This window comes from Elephantulus edwardii, unplaced genomic scaffold (assembly GCF_000299155.1).
Source record: "Elephantulus edwardii isolate Elephantulus edwardi_28Jun2011 unplaced genomic scaffold, EleEdw1.0 scaffold00056, whole genome shotgun sequence".
Lineage (NCBI taxonomy): Eukaryota > Metazoa > Chordata > Mammalia > Macroscelidea > Macroscelididae > Elephantulus > Elephantulus edwardii.
In genome coordinates this window covers 15,372,158-15,390,533 of record NW_006399806.1, presented here as the reverse complement: position 1 = coordinate 15,390,533, position 18,376 = coordinate 15,372,158, and the positions used below count along the sequence as shown (strand labels likewise).

At 38.7% G+C, this 18,376-nt stretch overlaps 1 pseudogene; it reads left to right on the top strand.

Annotated features, from left to right (window-relative positions):
* The first annotated feature begins 5,006 nt into the window (after positions 1 to 5,006).
* The window catches only part of LOC102867828, a 21,243-nt pseudogene continuing 7,873 nt past the window's right edge, over positions 5,007 to 18,376 (top strand).

Here is an 18,376-nt window from a genome sequence, read left to right as displayed (position 1 = left end):
ACAAAGTAAATGAAAGATTGTATATGGTGGACGCAGTTTAATGGTGATTAATTTTGTAAAACTAATGAATGGGGATGATTGTATGAAACTCAATGTGAATGAAGAATAGTATGAAACAAAATGTATATGAACTTTTAACAAACCAATACAAAATAAAAATTTTAAAAAACCTCCACATGTATATGAATTAAATACAAGATAAATGAATTATTATATGAAAATGAATAAAATCTTTAAAAAGGAAGAGAATATGAATTCTCTTTACTCTTCCTATTTGTTCTTATTGCTGGTGCCATTATTCTCATGAAGAAGATTCTGATTGGTCAGATTCTATGATACAGACTTGAACACTACTCAGAGTAACTGCATATTAAAATACAATTGATACATATCTTTTCTTTTTTTTCCTTAGATGCAATTAAGGGGGGAAATGTTTCCCTATACAGTAAAATATCAGTTATCTTTTTCTGTGTAATAAAACTCAGTTTACACAGAACTAGAGACTTCTTTTTCTTTTTTATCATCTTTTTATTGGTTTATTTACAAACATTCAAACATGCTATGTTTCATGCCTATTATTATACTGTTGTTAGGTACTGTAGAGTTGAGTACGACCAATAACAAGCCTATTAACAAGAGATCTGAACTCTGTGTTATCCTGTGCCATTTTCAAACTTCTGACACATTGGAACCCATTGCAGCAGTCACCATGTCAATCCATCTAGTCAAGGATTTTCCTTTCCTTTACTGACCTTTCACTCTTCTAAGCATCAGTTCCCTCTCCAAGGAATAGTCCCTCCTAAGCAACATACTCAGACTGTGTAAGGTGAAGCTTCATCATCTTTGCCTCCAAAGAGCACTTCCTTTACACTTTCTCCAAGACATATTTGTTTGTTCTTTTAGCAGTCCATGGGATGTTCAGTACTATTCTCCAACACCACAACTTAAAGGCATCTATAAATCTATACCTAGGTCAAAAACTGTTGTGGAAACAGAGCAAATGAACACATGGTTTAAAATTAAGAAGTGTGTCAGAGATGTATGCTTTCTTCATACCTATTCAATCTGTATTCTAAGGAAATTATTCTAGTAGCCGGACTCTTTGAGGAGGAATGTGATATCAGGACCAGAGGCACACTCACCAATAACGTGTTTTATGAGATGACACAACCTTGCTTGCTGAAAGTGAGGAGGACTTGAAGCACTTGTTGAAGAAGATCAAAGAATAAGGCCTTAAATAGGGATCACATCCTTATGTCAAGAAAACAAAGATTGTTACTACAGGACTGATAGACAGTATAATGATGGATGGAGAAAGATTAAAACTGTCAACTATTTCATCTTACTTGGATTCACAATTAACACCCTTGGTACCAACAGTGAGGAAACCAAGAGATCAACTCATGCATGTACATTGTATTTTATATGTAATTCATATATATTGTGTTTTGTTCATGTACATTATACTTTATACAATCATAAAGTTCTGTTGGCCTAGTGGATAGAAAGTTATGCTACCAAGCCAAAGGGGAGTGATTTTAATCTGCAACTCTCAGGCCTGGTTTTAATTGTTTATGGTCAAACATTCTTCTAAGTGGTATAGCACTGGTCTGTCCATTTGCTGTACAGAGGTAACTCATGGTTGCTGTGATGCTAAGCACTATAACACTGATGTGTCATATCTGATAATGGTTACCCATGGTGCACAGTGTTTGGTGGAGCTTCCAAATTAAAACAAGCTTGAACAGGACTGGCATCTACTTCCAAAATATCTTGACTCGGAGAGTCTATGAATGTGGAGAAATGATGAAAGTTATACACGTGTTCAGGTCTTTTATTCAATGGGTAGCTATAACAAATTAGTAATAATAATATAAGATAATAATATATCATTATTCATTTTAATTTAAATAAAATGAATTATAATATTTGGTAATAATTATAATTATTAAATATTATTATTATTAATAATGTTAATGAAAATTTATAGAGACTTTGGATTTACATTCATTCATTCATTGTTGCACTTTTCTTCCTGCCCACCCCTATGACCTGTTCGCTCTTCTCTTTGAAAAGTAAAAGAAAAATTCTTTCATTGTTATACAATCCCTCCCCCAAAGTCCACTCCACTAAGCAGGCTTCATTCTGGACTCCTGTCATTACAATAATACCTATTCAAGCTGTATCCATTATTTAACCCCTCTTTCTTTGTCTCCCCCCAATCCCGATGTCAGTCCCATTTTTACAACAGTGACACTATGCAGTATTTTTCTTTTTGTGACTGAAGATTCAGTAGTTGGAAAACATGGACTTGGTGACAGAAATGGAGCTGGAGAGAGAATGACTGAATTTTGCACAATTAATGACTTATTCATTGCAAATATGTTTTTTAAGAGGCATAAACAAAGGTTATATACATGAATTTCACCTGATGGTATGCATAGGAATCAGATAGATTACATCTGTGGAGAGAACTGCTGGAGAAGCTCAATATCACCTGTGAAAACTAGGCCAGGAGCTGATTGTGGAACAGACCACCAACTACTTATATGCAAGTTCAAGCTGAAGCTGAGAAAAATTAAACTGAATCCATGGGAACCAAAATATGTCTTTGAGTCTATCCCACCTGAATTTCAGAACCATCTAAGAACAGGTTTGAGACCCGGAACACTAATGAGCGAAGACCGGATGAGTTATGGATGATATCAAGGGTATATCACACAGGAAGAGTACAAATGGACATTACAAAGACAGAGGAGGAAGAAAAGACCAAAATGGATGTAAGAAGAAACTCTGCAGATTATACTGGAGGGCAGAGAAGCCAAAACACAAGGAAGAATTCAAGATACTAAAGAGCTGAACAGAAGATTTCAAAAGGCAGCACGGGATGACAAAGTAAACTATTACAACGAAATGTACAAGGAGCTGAAGCCAGAAAATCAAAAGGGGCTGAACTTGCTCAACATTTCTTAAGCTCAAGGAACTGAAGAACATATTCAAACCTTGAGTTGCTATATTTAAAGATTCTTTAGGCAGAATATTAAAGGAGCCAGGAAGTATTAAAAGAAGATGGGAAGAATAAACTAAGTCACTGTATCAAAAGGAAATGGCAGACAGAAGAATTTCATGAAACTAAGAAGAGCCTATGGTGATGAAGGAAGAAGTTCAAGCTGCTTTGAAGGAAATAGCAAAAAATAAGGCCCCAGGAATAAATGGTATACCAATTGACATAATTCAGCTAACAGATGCTGCCCTGGACGTGCTCACCATGTTGTGCTAAGAAATCTGGAGTACAACCACTTGGCCAACCAACTGGAAGAGATATATATTTGTTCCCATCCCAAAGAGTGACCCAACAGAGTGTGGAAACTATAGAACAATCCCATTGATTTCACATGCAAGCAAGATTCTACTGAAGATTATCCAAAAACTGCTGAAACAGCACATCAACAGAGAACTGCTGAAAGTCCAGGCTGGGTTTATAAAGGGTCGTGGTACTAGGAACATTGTATGTAATGATGGATCTTGACTGAAGGCAGAGAATACTAGAGGAATGTCTATCTGTGTTTCATTGATTATGCAAAGGCATTTGACTGTGTGGATCATTACAAACTGTGGCTGACACTGAGAAGAGTGGGAATCCCAGAACACTTTATCATACTAATGAGAAACCTATACTTGGACCAAAAAGCAGTCGTCAGAATAGAGCAAGAAAACACTACATGGTTCGAAATTGGAAAGGGCATACGCCAGGGATGTGTCCTGTCTCCATACCTTTTCAACCTGTATGCAGAATAGATTACCCAAGAGGCTGGGCTCTATGAGGAGAAGTGTGGTGTCAGGATTGGTGGAAGATCTATCAACAATCTGCGTTATGCAGGTGACCCAACCCTGCTTGCTTAATTGAGGAGGACCTGAAGCGCTTGCTGCAGAGGGTCAAGGACTGTAGCCTTCAGTATGGATTGAGGCTTAATGTCAAGAAGACAAAAATTCTCAGCTGGACGAATTGGCAGCATCAGGATGAATGGTGAAGAGATTGAGATTGTTCACAGCTTTAATCTGCCTGGCTCCACAATCAACACTATTGGCACCAGCAGCCAGGAAATTAAAAGACATGTTGGGATGGAAAGGTCTGCTGTTAGGGACCTCTAACCTCTCCAAAGTACTGAAGAGCAATGGTGTCTCTCTGGAGACTAAGGTGTTTTTGATACAGGCCACAGTCTTTGCAATCACTTGTTATGCGTCAGAGAGTTGGACAATGACTAGGGAGGATAGAAGGAGAATTGATGACTTTGAGCTGTGGTCCTGGAAAAGAGTATTGAATGTACCATGAACTGCTAAGAAAACACAAAGGTTCATCCTGGAGAGGGTTAAATCTGGTGGCACCTTGGAGGCAAGGATTTTGAGGCTTCATCTGACATACTTTGGATATGTTGTAAGGAGGGAGATCGGTCCTTGGAGAGGCACATCATGCTTGGGAGGGTGGAGGGACAGTGCAGGAGAGGAGGGCCCTCTATGAGGTGAATTGATTCAGTGACTGGGTTAATGGGGACAGTGTGACTGACACAGGACAGAGCAGAGTTTAGGGCTGTTGTATATAGATTAATAATAATAATAACAGTAATAATAATAAAGTTAACTTTTAAATAACAAAAAAAAAAGAAAGAAAACAAATAACAGTTGAGCGCTGGTAAGTGTTCCTGGGTTACCGTCTGCCTCTGATTGGCCCTCAAGGGTGCTCTTTTCTCCAAAATTGGTTGCTACCAGGCCCTTTATCCTAGATAACTCAGAAAGTTGCTCGCTGCTGATGGGAACCAACAACAGTCTGCGGATTGTTGAAGAGGTCCTGGTGGCCTGCAGACAAAGGGCTTCCCTCATGCGAGATATCGGAGAAGGGCGGGGCGGAAGCACCTGCTGCCATTTTTTTTTTACTATGCTGGCAATAGGTCTTTTTGCCATCAGCTTGCTGCAGCCTGCTAATTTCGACACCAGGATCTCGAAGAGAGATGATGTTGGGTACTGAAGGAGGAGAGGGATTTGGATTGAAGGTTCAGAGCTTGCCCTGGTCTTACTCTGTCGATGAAGTGCCGCAGTTTTTTTCTGACCGCAAGATTCAAACTGGTGTTCATGTTACTGGTTTCATTTACACCAGAGACAGTAGAATCAGTGGCAAGGCTTTCTTTGAACTTGAAGCAGAAGATGAAATCAAATTGGCCCTTGTAAATCAATGTTCCTAACAGCATTATTCAGCATTGCCAGGTACATGGAAACAGCCCAAATATCGAACCACAATTGAATGGATTGAGAGATTATGGTACATTTACATAATGGAATACTACACACACAGAGAGAGGCAATAATTTTGTAAATTATTACCTAACTTGGGAGGGCCTGGAGAGCATCATGCTGAGTGAACAAACTCAACCTAAAAGGACAAATACTATATAATATCTTTGTTGTAGAATGAGCATGAGGATCCAAGAGGGGGATTGTGGAAGCAGAGGGCTGAGGGGGTGTTTACTCATGGGGTTGCACAATTTGATGGGTGGGGTGGGTTAGGGAAATAAGAAATTGTTGTGAGAAACAATGTATTCGAATTGTGTAAGTAAACTATCGTAATAATAATTAATCATAATAATAATAAAAGATGAGAAAGATTACTAAAATGAAAGGCGGGCAGTGGCCCTGAAAAAAAAAAGCCAGAGAAATTATGGGGCACACAGATAAGTTGACGTATTCAAGTGAAACAACGTTGAAATGGATTGGGTGTTGAAGCGTATTGGTCCAAATAAATCCAACAGGCCCGTGGTGGCCTTGAGCAGCTTGCAGGACTCTCATTTGGATGTAGCAAGAAATAAATTGTTCCGTTCTTCTCCGGATTGGAAATCGTTCCAAATGGGTAACACTGCCAGTGGACTTCCAGGGTAGGAGTACGGGGGAGGTCTTCATGAAGTTTGCTTCACAGGAAATAGCTGAAAAGACTCTAAAGAAACACAAGGAAAGAATAGGGCAAAAGTATATAAAAAACTTTAAGAGGAGTCTAGCTGAAGTTCCAATTCACTATGATCTATTTTGAAAATTTGTGGCTACCAGTTGCCAGGTCCCTACGACAAGACCTGAGGCTGGCAGAGAGTATAACAGCACTGGCAGAGGAGCTGTCTTTGAAAGGATGAGGTGGAGGATGTGGAAGCTATGTTGACTATAATGGCTATGGATTTGGATCTGATAGATTTGAAAGAGACCTCAATTACAGTTTTTCAAGAATGTCTGATTATCGATATGGGGATGGTGGTTCTACTTTCCAGAGCACAACAGGACACTATGTACACACGCCGGAGGTTGCTTTACAGAGCTACCTAGAATGACATTTATAATTTCTTTCCACTCCTTAACCTTGCGAAAGTATATATTGAAGTTTGTCCAGATGGTAACTGGTGAAGCAGACATTCAATTTACTACTCTTGGAGATTCTGTGGCATCTATGTCAAAAGGCAAAAATATGCAACACAGATAGTGGAACTTTTCTTGAATTCCACAGCAGGAGCAAGTGATGGTGTTTATAATAGTCAAATGATGGGAGACATGGGCGTGCCGAACCAGTCCAGTTATGGTGGCCAAGCTAGCCAGCAGCTGAGTGGTAGTTATGGAGGTGGCTATGGTGATCAGAGTAGCATTAATGGACATGACCAAGTTTTACAGGAAAACTTGAGTGATTTTTCAATCAAACATTGTTTAGGTAACGAAGGAACTGTGAACAGCAACTGCTACAGTAGTGGAAGCTGTGCAACTATGAGAGTGAACGGAATGAGAGGGTTTTCTAGCATGTCCACTATGAGTAGGGGATGGGGAATGTGACCCTGATCATTGACTTCTAGTCAACCTTTTTTTAAAGAAAAAGTAAACTTGCACTTAACAGTTTTGCAATACAAGCTTGTGATTTATGCCTACTCTAAGCGGAAATCAAGATTATTTTTAAAGATTTCAAGTTAAGTTTTTTTGGAACAGAACACATTCATCTAGGTGTCCAACAAATTCTGAGTAAATAAATTGTTATTTTCAGCTTTTCTCAAGGTGGTAGTAGAATGATCTTCAGCAGTAAGTGTAGTTAGGTTAAAACAGTTCAATTATGCTAAATGTTGCTCTCATACCACATTATATGGAACACTGAATGCATGTTGAAAGACATGCTTTTTTAAGTAAAAAATACTCAAATATAGGAGATATTGTCTACAATTAAAAGTGAAATTTTGGGGAAAAATAGTAAAGCCATTTGAGCCAGCAATTCCACCTCTAGGAATATACATATCTTAAAGAAATAGGAGCTGACACATGCACACAGCTATACGCACATCCATGTTTACTGCTGCATTATTCACAACAGCAAGAAGGTGGAAGCAACTCAAGAACCCATCAACAAATGAATAGACAGAGAAACTGTGGTATATTCACACGATGACAACAAGAAACTCATAAAATGTTATATAAATTGGGTGACTCCAAAGGATATTATGCTGAGTGAAATATCTAAGTCATGAAAGAACAAATACTGTATAATATTTCTGTTATAAAACAGGACTGATATGGGGGTTGAGGAGGAAACTAAAACTAGAGGAGATAAATAATGAACACTGTGTTGGAACAGATTAAGGAAAGAACACTTTAAAAGAAATATATGATTAGGCATTGAATAAGACATGCACAGCAAAGTGAAATAGGGGAGGGGAGAAGGGAGAAAATTACACAACAATGAATGATTTTTTTTAAGTGAATGAGGATGTAGGGAGGAAACTCTACAATAATGAATGACTGAAAATCCAACTTTTCTGTAAACTTAAAATCACAATTAAGAAAAAAGATCAGCGCATGCCTAGGCTGACACACTAAAAGATCTCAGCATTCAAGAAACTCAGTGTCTCAATATCATTATATCTTTTCATTCTTCCACGGACTAAGTGAAGCAAAAGTTTTCACTAAGAAAATTCTTACAGTGGTTCAATTGGTATATTTAATATGCTTAGGGAGCTTGAATGGATTAAGCCATTGGTTATGCTACCTCAAAGGTGGAACCTGTCTCTTGGTTCTAATCCACGAGAGTCTTTGTAAAAGAAAGATGGGCAAAACTCTTTCAGTGTGATTTACAACCTCTGAAAACTTGCTGGAGGGTCAATTATGAGTCAGTTCTGATGAGATGGCAAAATATGAGGGTTTGTTTTGTGTTTTATCCAAACATGCCTGAAATTCTAATTAGGTGATTATTTTTTTTTTTTAGCTAGAGATTTTAATTTCTATACAAAATATAAGCCTCTATGGGAGAAATATTATTTTATAATAAATGCTTTGAAGAAAGTTTTTATTAGGTTGAAAGTTACAATTTTTTTTATTTTATTGGGAAAAAATGTTGGGAATACACAGAGGTGAGGGTTGGGAACAGAAGGGTAAGAATGGGCAGGGACGAAAATTGCAGGGATGCATTTGCAGAGCTGCACAATTTGGTTGGTGGGGGTAGCAGGTGAAGGAAATGAAAAGGATCCAGTGGGGACCAGATGATTCAGGGCAATGGCAAGCATAGTCCATTGGTGATTAAACAAACTGTCTTTTCACTTGTGGGTTTCTCATCTGGGAACTGGGCACAGACTCTCTGCCTTCTTCATGCTGAACAGTGGCATTATTGTGAAGGAGGAAAGGGAGCACACTTTTCCCCCTTACGGGTCTTGGGTTGAAGTTGCTGGCCTTCTTGTTCTGTTAGAAGATGTTTTCCTGATATTTACTCCCCTCTTGATTGCAAAGTGTGTTCCCAGGTGGGTCAAGTGGGGGTGGCTGACTGAGCCCTGAGGCTCCATGCTCCTTTGCTCCCTTAACTGGTCTTTGTATTTTTTTTTTCCCTCTGGAACTGGATTCAGGGTCAGGTCTGGAGTAAAACTCAGTGTTAAGGTTACCTATAGAAAATAGAGCAAATCTAGAGAGAACAAACTTGCGAGTTACAAATAGAAGGGCTTTGGGGCTATTACGGGTGTACTGGGGGAGAGGGTGGAGGAAAGTAGCCTCTATAAAATTCTCTGTATACCCTAGGCAGTTTTTTCTACCCAGGGATTGGATGGTACAATCCGAGGGCTGAGGAGCTCACCCTGAGGGCCAGCTCGCTCCCCACAGGGGCCAAACCCACGCCTTGTCCCTCCGTCCACTGGGGGCCTAAGTCACGGCTTGCCCCAGGGCCGGATGGCAACACTCGTGGGCCAGGCGACACACCTCCAGGGCTGGCTGGCACACTCCCCCAGCAAATTCCGCCCCCCCCCCCCCCCCGCCCCAAGGAACCCTGTGCCTCACTGAAGACCATGTGGCCAGAGACAGTGTCTCCAATTCTATCACCACCATTACCCCCCACCCCAATAAGTAGTCATACCGTACTTTGAAGTACGTGTCACTGCTCTCCCCCTTTTTATGTGGAGAAGGGGACCTGAGAGCATTGAAAAGACCCCCCCACACACACCCCAGGTCTAAACAGTTCTTGGCAAAGGCAGACAGCAGATTAAAAGATGCGGTGCATTGAGGATATCTGCCATCTCGACATGCTGCCACGGTTAAATGTCTTGAGTCATAGACAGCTCACAGAGACTCTTTCTCATCAATCCATTTTACTAGTAATTTTCCTCTCTGGCCTGCCCAGGGAAACCCCATCCTGCTGCCCTGTCTCTCGCTGCCAGGCATCTTGGCTTCAAGAATTCTCCCCAGAACCAGTCCACTCTGCTGCAATGTGGCGGCTCCCCTGAACCAGCCTGGGGGTGGCGGCGGGGGTGGTGCCTACCATCCATCTCGGGGTTAGGGGATCCCTGGGGGTCTGGCAGTGGGAGCCTCATGGAGCTGCAGCAGCAGGATTCACCCATTCCTCCCTGGGAATCCTTGATCTCCTGATGTTGAGCTTCGATCCCCACTGAAAGACCAGTCATCAAGTGTTTAACTGTTCAATTATCAAAAAACAGAGGTCTGTAAAAGGCCGTGGTGGCCTTCCTCCGTGTGGTCTGCTGCTTCTGCAGCTCGCCACGTTTTTTTCCCCTGCCACAACCATCTTGGAATCTCCGAAAATTACAAATCTTCAATGTGAGGGTTTTTTTTTTAATGTGATTTAAAGAAATAGTTCTTTTATATTGGTGTACATTCAAAATTAGTATACATTGTGTTTCACACTGTCCTTTATTCACATTGTGTTTCAAACAACCATGCCCATTTATTATGGTTTGTAAAATTAGTAACCATTTGATATGGAGTCATCATGGAGATCAGCAGGTTTAAAAAAGAAAGAAAGAGAGTAAATTAAATGAGAAAGAAGGGCTATGGTTGTTGTTGTTGTCATGTACTATCAAGTCAGAACTGACCCATAGCTGACACTCCAGCATATTTTCAGAGCCAGTTAATGCAATGAGAGGAAATTGTCCATTTTCTCCCACAGAGCAAATTGTGAATTTGAACTGCATACCATTGTGTTGGCACCACGTTTCTTACACTGGTGGCCTAGTGATAAAAAAACAAACAAACAAACAAACAAAAAAACAAACAACCCCCCCCCAAAAAAAAACTGCACTGCAATCTTGAAGGCATGAGGGTTGAGTCCACCAGTTGTTCCACAGAAGGATGGGCAGTCTCCTTCCTTGTGATTAACTGGATTAACTGCCTCTCAAATCCTACTGGAGAGTCAGCTAAAGGTTCATGTTGACAACAACTATAAGTCCCCAGAGCCCTTAAGGCTGTGATGGGATTATCCAATTTTCATTTCCCTGTCAGAAATCTCTTTTTAACTCTGTCCTTATCCATTTAAGCAACTGTACAAGCATTCATCTTTAAAAAAAGAATTTTTTTAATTAACCTTAGTAAAAAATTGCCTAAACATCAACTCAGTGAATATTTTGCACAGCAAAGAAACCATCTTATATAACAAGGATAAATTTAAAGCAAAAACTTCTTTCTAGTCAAGATAGAGTTACAGTTGCAATAACATTTACAGAATTTGAGTTGAACTGTGGAAGAAAAAGACCTCAAGGGAAGCATTTTGACTTTATAACAGACCCACCTAAATAATAAAAAAATCCAATAGAAGTTTGTACTTCTTGAGCCTGGTCGTTTTAAAGTTCAAAGAGGGTTAAAAGAATAAATACATTGGATTGTTAATGAGAAAATGTGTGTCAGATGTTAGGGGAAATTTTTACTAAAACAAAAGCGTATTTATTGTTTTATTTTTAAAATAGAGTTAACACAATAAAGTAATAATCAGTTACCATTATTGGGATAATTCAATGTACCTAGCACAGCTACCTAAGTTATCCTCTTTCTGCCATAATGTATGTGATAGTTGCATTTTTATACCTGAGAACTCCATAAGAGGCTAAGATTTCAGACTACCATGAACAGGAGAGTTTAGAATAAATTAGTTTCTCTTAACCTCATGGCAAAATTCCAGTATTTCAATACATGAACTTGACAAATAGCAGAGAGTGAGAGAACACAAATGGAATCACTGAATTGACATGAAAACAAATAGAATCACTGAATTGACAAATACCTAGAATATTATAAACTATATACAAATATTAACAGCAATAAAGGGGTGGTTTTGTGGAACAAGTTGGTGGAAAGGAACAGTAAATGAAAAAAAAAGCTTTTCATTATATATATATATATACATACGAAGGTATGAAAAACACTTATATTTAAAAAAGAAAATAGCTGGAAATAGAAGCATGATTTGATCAAGCAATTCCACTACTAGGAATATATCTACAGAAAACAGAGACATGACTCTAATGGACATATGCACACCATGTTTATTGCTTGGTTATTCAAAATTACAAAGTGATGGAAGCAACCCAAGTTGCTTCAACAAACAAATCAATAGAAAAACTATGTTACATCCATGCAATGGAATACTATGCACCACTGAAAAACAATGCAAGTGTGAAACATTACACAACATGGGAGGGGAGCTTGAGAACATTGTGGTAAGTTAAATATCTCAGTCACTAAAGGACAAATACTGAACAAAACATTGCTATAAAATAGAACAGACATGGGGGTTGTTGAAGAGGGAATTGGGAAAGATCAGATAGATAATGAACACTGCATTAGAACAGAAGAAGAGAAGAACTGTCAAAATGGAATATAGGATTATGCACTGTATGTATGAGAACAATCTGAAATAATGAGTGCATTGTGGGGTGGGTATGGGAAGGGGATGAAAGGGGGGATAAAATGTGCAGCAATGGATAAATAAAAGGGAGGGAAAAAGAGTAAGTTCCTTCTTGGTGTTACTCTTCACCTTGAAAGTAAGTCTATTGCTTGGTTGAAAGTTGTGCCATAGATGTGAGTTTTGTTTTAGGTTCAAAGAGTGACAAAGGGCAATAAAATAGTCTTGGGGGATCCACCAGTTTATATTGGACCATTAAACTTGGCCAATTTTATGTTTTTTAGTTTCATTCCATATTTTTCATACACTCTAACCTGGATCTACTACTGTGATCCCTTTTAAATCATCAGCAATGGTAGCAGGTTACAATCTAGTTCTGGTCTCAGAACCATGGAAATCGAGGTTCACATGATACATCCTCTGGGCAAATTGCTTCTTAAGCGTCTTTGCTTTTCTTCCTTTTTCTTTGTCACATAGAAAGAAGAGATTATTAGTTATATCTAGATGTTGCTCACAAGCTTTTGAGATACCATTAACTAGTGACCAAAATAAAATGCAGAATATTGTCCTTTTTGGATTCCAGTACAGATTTATTTATATTTCTGGTAGCCTACACTATATTCCTTCCCCCCCCCCGCCCCCCACCACAATGTAAATACATCATTGCTTCTTTGGTGTTTCTTTTTCATGGTCCAACTTTTATTTTTATATACCTATCCTTGAAGAAGCTTAATATCAGCTCTTAAAACTAGGCCATGTGCTGATTTGGAAACAGATGATCACCTAGTCATATGCAAGTTCAAATAGAATCTAAAGAAAATTAAATCAAAGATACAAGAACCAAAATTTGACTTTGAGTCTATCTTATCTGAATTAAAAAACAATCTCCAGAACAGATTTGAGGCTTTGAATTCTAAAGAGTGAAGACCAGAGGAGCTGTGGGAGTATATGAAGATTATAATTCATGAAGAATGCAAAAGGTCATTACAAAGACAGAGGAGGAAGAAAAGACTGAGATGGATGATAGATGAGACTACGAATATTGCATTAGAGCACTGAGAAGCCAAAGCAAAGGAAAGAAATCAGGAAGTTATGTAGCTGAACTGAGTATTTCAAAAGACAGCTCTTGAAGACAAAGCAAAATATAAGGAAATGTGCAAAGAGCTAGAGTCAGAAAATCAAAAGGGACAAGTTCATTCAGCATTTCTCAAGCTGAAGGAACTGAAGAACAGATTCAAGCCTCGATTTGCAATATTTAAAGATGCTATGAGCAGAATATTGAATGATCAAGGAAGCAACAAAAGAATATAAAAAGAGGATACAGAGTTACTGTACCAAAAATAATTGGCTGACACAGAAGAATTTCATTAAACAACATATGATCAAGAAGCAATGATGATCATGAAGAAAGTTCAAGTTACTTTGAAGGAAGTAGCAAACAACAAGGCCTAAGGAATTGATGGAATTCTGGGTGATATACTTCAATAAACATGAAGCATGGGTGTGCTTACTAGGTTGTACCAAGAAATCTGAAGGATGACTAGCTGGCTAATTACTGGACCAGACCCATAATTATTCCCATTCCATAAAAGGTGATCCAACAGAGTGTGGAAATTATCAAACAGTATCAATAGTATCACAAATGAGCAAAATCTGGAAAACTGCACAAAATCAACTGGAACAGTAGATCTATGGAGAAATACAAGCCGGGTTTTCAAGAGCCCATGGCACTAGGGACATCATAGTTAATGTCAAATAGATCTTGGCTGAAAGCAGAGTACCTGAAAAATGTGTGTTTTTGTCTCATTGACTATGCTAAGGCATTTGACTATTTGTATCACAGTGAATTGTGCTTAACATAGAGAGGATTAGGAATCCCAGAACACATGGTCGTGATCATGTGTAACCTTCACTTAGACCAGGAAACACTCCTTAGAACAGAGCAGGAAGACACTGTATGGTTCAACTTTAGGAAAGGAATGCATCAGGGATGTGTCTTTTCTCCATACATTTTAACCTATTTGTGAAACAAATCATTCAGGGGATTGAACTTTATGAGGAGGAATGTGGCGTTAGAAATGAGGAAGACTCATCAACAACCTGTTGATAAAACAACCTTGCCTGCAGAATCTGTAGAGGATCTGAAGTATTTGCTGAAGAAGGACAAGGACTGCAATCTTCAACATCACTTGAAACATGTTGTTGTTGTTGTTGTTGTTACGTGCCGTCAAGTCGTTTGCGACTCATAGCGACCCTATGCACAACAGCCCTAAACCCTGCTCTATCCTGCGCCAACCGCACCGCCTCTGACACACCCATCCCGATTACCCCAGTCACCGAATCAATCCATCTCATAGAGGGTTTTCCCCTCCTGCGTTGTCCCTCCACCCTCCCAAGCATGATGTCCCTCTCCAAGGACCCGTCCCTCCTGGCAACATGTCCAAAGTATGTCAGACGAAGCCCCAGAATCCTTGCCTCCAAGGAGTAGCTTGGTTTAATCCTCTCCAAGATGAATCTGTTTGTTTTCCTGGCAGTCCATGGTACATTCAGGACCCTTCTCCAGCATCCACTCTCCTTTCTGTCCTCCGTAGTCATTGTCCAACTATCTGATGCATAACAAGCGATTGCAAATACCTGTACCAGGCGCACCTTAGTCTCCAGAGAGACACTGTTGCTCCTGAGTACTTTAGAGAAGTCCCTAACAGCAGACTTTCCCATCGCCATACGCTTTTTGATTTCCTGACTGCTGGTGCCAAGAGTGTTGACTGTGGAGCTGAGCAAACTGAAGCTGTGAACAATCTCAATCGCTTCGTCATCCATAACATCAAGAAAATAATGACTCTTCCTGTGGAGCCAGTTGGCAGCACGATGATAAGTGGAGAAGAAATTGAGATTGTTAGTAATTTCAGCTTGTTTCGTTCAGCAATCAACACTCTTGGCTCCAGTAATCAGAAAAGCAAAAGCCAAATTGCACTAGGAAATCTACTGCCAAGGATCTCTTCTAAAGATAGTGCTGAAAAGCAATGTCGATCTAGGTACTAAGTTGTGCCTGATCCAGACCATGGTCTTTGCAATTACTTGCTATGCATCAGAAAGGTAGACAGTGACTAAGGATGACAGAAAAAATTGATGCCTTTGAATTTGGTGCTGGAGAAGAGTACTGAACATACTGCCAAGAGAACAAACGGTATGTCCTGGAGAGGGTAAAACCAAATTGTTCCTTGGAGGCATGGATTTTGAAGCTCTGTCTCACATACTTTGGGCATGTTGCCAGGAGGGACCAGTTCTTCGAGAAGGACATCATGTTTGGAAGAGTGGAGGGACAGTTCTAGAGAGAAAGGCTTTTATTGACATGGATTGACATAGTAACTCGGGTAATGAAAGTAGGTGCATTGGAAATAGATGGGGTCAGGATAGGGCAATATTCAGAACAATGGTGTATAGACTTGGTATGAATAGCATGCCAACTCAATGATACATAATGACAAATATACAAAGTTGTTGAAAATAGCACAGCTTGCATGATCTGCACGTTAGTCCTAAAAGTGATATTCTTCCTCTTTAACACTTTAAATAGGAAGTAGCTTGTTGTTTGAATATCTTGATTGCATTTCCATGAGCATTGACTCTTTATCCTGGCAAAATTCTTAACATCTTCAATCATTTCTCCATTTATCTTAATGTTTATTTAACAAATTCTGAATTTTTTCTTATTTTATTCAAGTTACTTTTTGATCCATACAGATTTCACCAGTAAATGCTTTCAAGTCTTCTTTGTTTTCTACAATCAAGTTTGTGTCATCTCACAGATGTTAGTAAACCCTCTTTTTTTTTATTTAGTTTGTTTATTTTTCATTTCAATGAACATCTACAGACATTTTGGAATTCCATTCATTCATTGTTGCACCCTTCTCCCCGCACAAACCCCTCCCCCCTCCACCCCCCCGTTTGCTCTTCTCCTTGAAAAGCAAAAGAAAAACTCCCTCATTGGTACACAATCCCCCCGCACCTCCCCAAACCCCACCCCCTACCCCCAAATATAATCCACTCTGCAACCCTCATTGCATACTCCTACGATAAAAATAATGCCCTAAAATATAATACTTTTAGACTATTCTCTCCCCCATAGACTTCAATGCCGTAAACATATTTCATCCAGTTTTTCTCAGTCTTACCCCCCACCCCAATGCCAGCCTCATTCTACAACAGTGGCACCATATAGATAGATAAAAGAAGTAAACCTTCTTCCAATCCTGATGTCACATTCTTTTTCATATAGTCTAGCTTCTCATATTATTTTCTTAATGTGTAGATTAACTAGATATAGTGAAAAAAAAATGAACCATATTCCATAACTTTTCCTAATTTCAAACCATGTAGTCAGTATTTTATTGTTCTCTGGTAATGATTGCTTCTTGGTGTTTGTACAGGTTGGTTATAAACACAATTAAATGTTTGGAATTTCCTTTCTTCAAAACATTGTCTATTAATTGTTCTTATTTACATAGTTGATTGAATACCTTTGCACAAATAAATATCTTTCTAGTATTTTCTATTTCTACAAAGATATATCTAACATCAACAATGGTATACCTTGTTCTATTGCCCCATCCTGAATCAGGTTTGAATTTCTGGTAGTTCTCTACTAATGTATTGTTCTAGATGTCTTTGAAAAATCTTCAGCAATATTTTATTTCTTCATGGATTAATGATACTATTTTCTAATAGTATTGTAATTACTTTACTAGTTTATTTACAAAATTGGAATACATTGTTTTTCAGATCAGATTCTTCCAATTTCCCTCACCTGCCTACCCATCAAACTGTACAGCCCCATGATTAATTCCTCCCCCCCCTGCATATACTCATTACTCTGCTTCAACCCTCCCCCCTCCTTGGATCCTCATACTCATCCTACAATAATGGTTTTATACAGTGTTTGTCCTTGTGAGACTGAGTTAGTTCACTCAGCATAATACTCTCCAGTTTCTCCCAAGTTAGGTAGTAATTAACAAAACTTTTGTTCCTGCATGGTGTGTAGTATTCCACTGTATGAATGTGCTGTAATTTCTCAATGCATTAGATTCTGTTTGGACATCTGGGCTGTTTCCATGTTCTTGCAGTGGTGAATAAGGCTGCTTTGAACATTGGTGTATAAATCTCCATTTGTGCCTCAGTTCTCTTTTTCTCAGGGTATATTCCAAGCACTGAAATAGCTGGGTCATATGGAATATCTATGTTCAGCTTTTTGAGGAAGCACCAAACTGCCTTCCAGAGTAGTTGTACCATTTTTACAGTCCCAGCAACAATGCATAAGAGTTCCTATTTCACTACATCCTCTCCAACATTTATTACTTGCTGCTACTCTGTTAAACTTTGCCACCATTACAGGAGTGAGATGGTACCTCATTGTGATTTTGATTTGTATCTCTTATTGCCAGTGATTTGGAGCATTTCTTAATGTATCTGTTTGCCATTCTAATATCTTCCTCTGTGAAAATTCTTTCCATGTCTTTTTCTCACTTTGTAACTATCAGTCTTCATATTATTTCATAATTTCCATATTCTGCTGAATCACTTTTCTTTGTGGGCAATCCCAAATAGAGATTCTCCCACCCTATCAGCCAACCAGGTGACAAGTTTCAAATTTCTCAGCATTCATTATTGAGCAAGCTCAGCAATACATTCATTTCTTGAAACCTCTCAATTGGTAGTCAACCAAATTTTTTCTTTTATTGGCATACACACACACACACACACACACAAACACATATATATATATAAACACACACACACATACATACATATGTGTGTGTGTTTTAAATTGGTTTGCAGTGACACATCTTTCTTTACATTGTGCTTTATATACAATATACACAATGTAATCCATAGATATTATTTCATTCATGTACCTTTTGCCTTAAACATTTACTTGCATTGAGTTTCATATAATTGTACAATCATTTGTATACATTAATTTACATTTTGTTTTACTTTGTACATTGATTTCTATACATTGTGTTTTATATACTGAATTACTGTTTGCTTTTTTAATTTTTTTGTTTTTTACTTTATGTTAATTTGTTTACAAAGTTTGAATCCTTCCCGGGATCTTTTGTGCAAATTGGCTTTTTGCAAATAGTAATGACTGATTTTTGGCTCACCAAGTTGTGCCAAGAAATCTGGAGAACAACCACTTGGCCA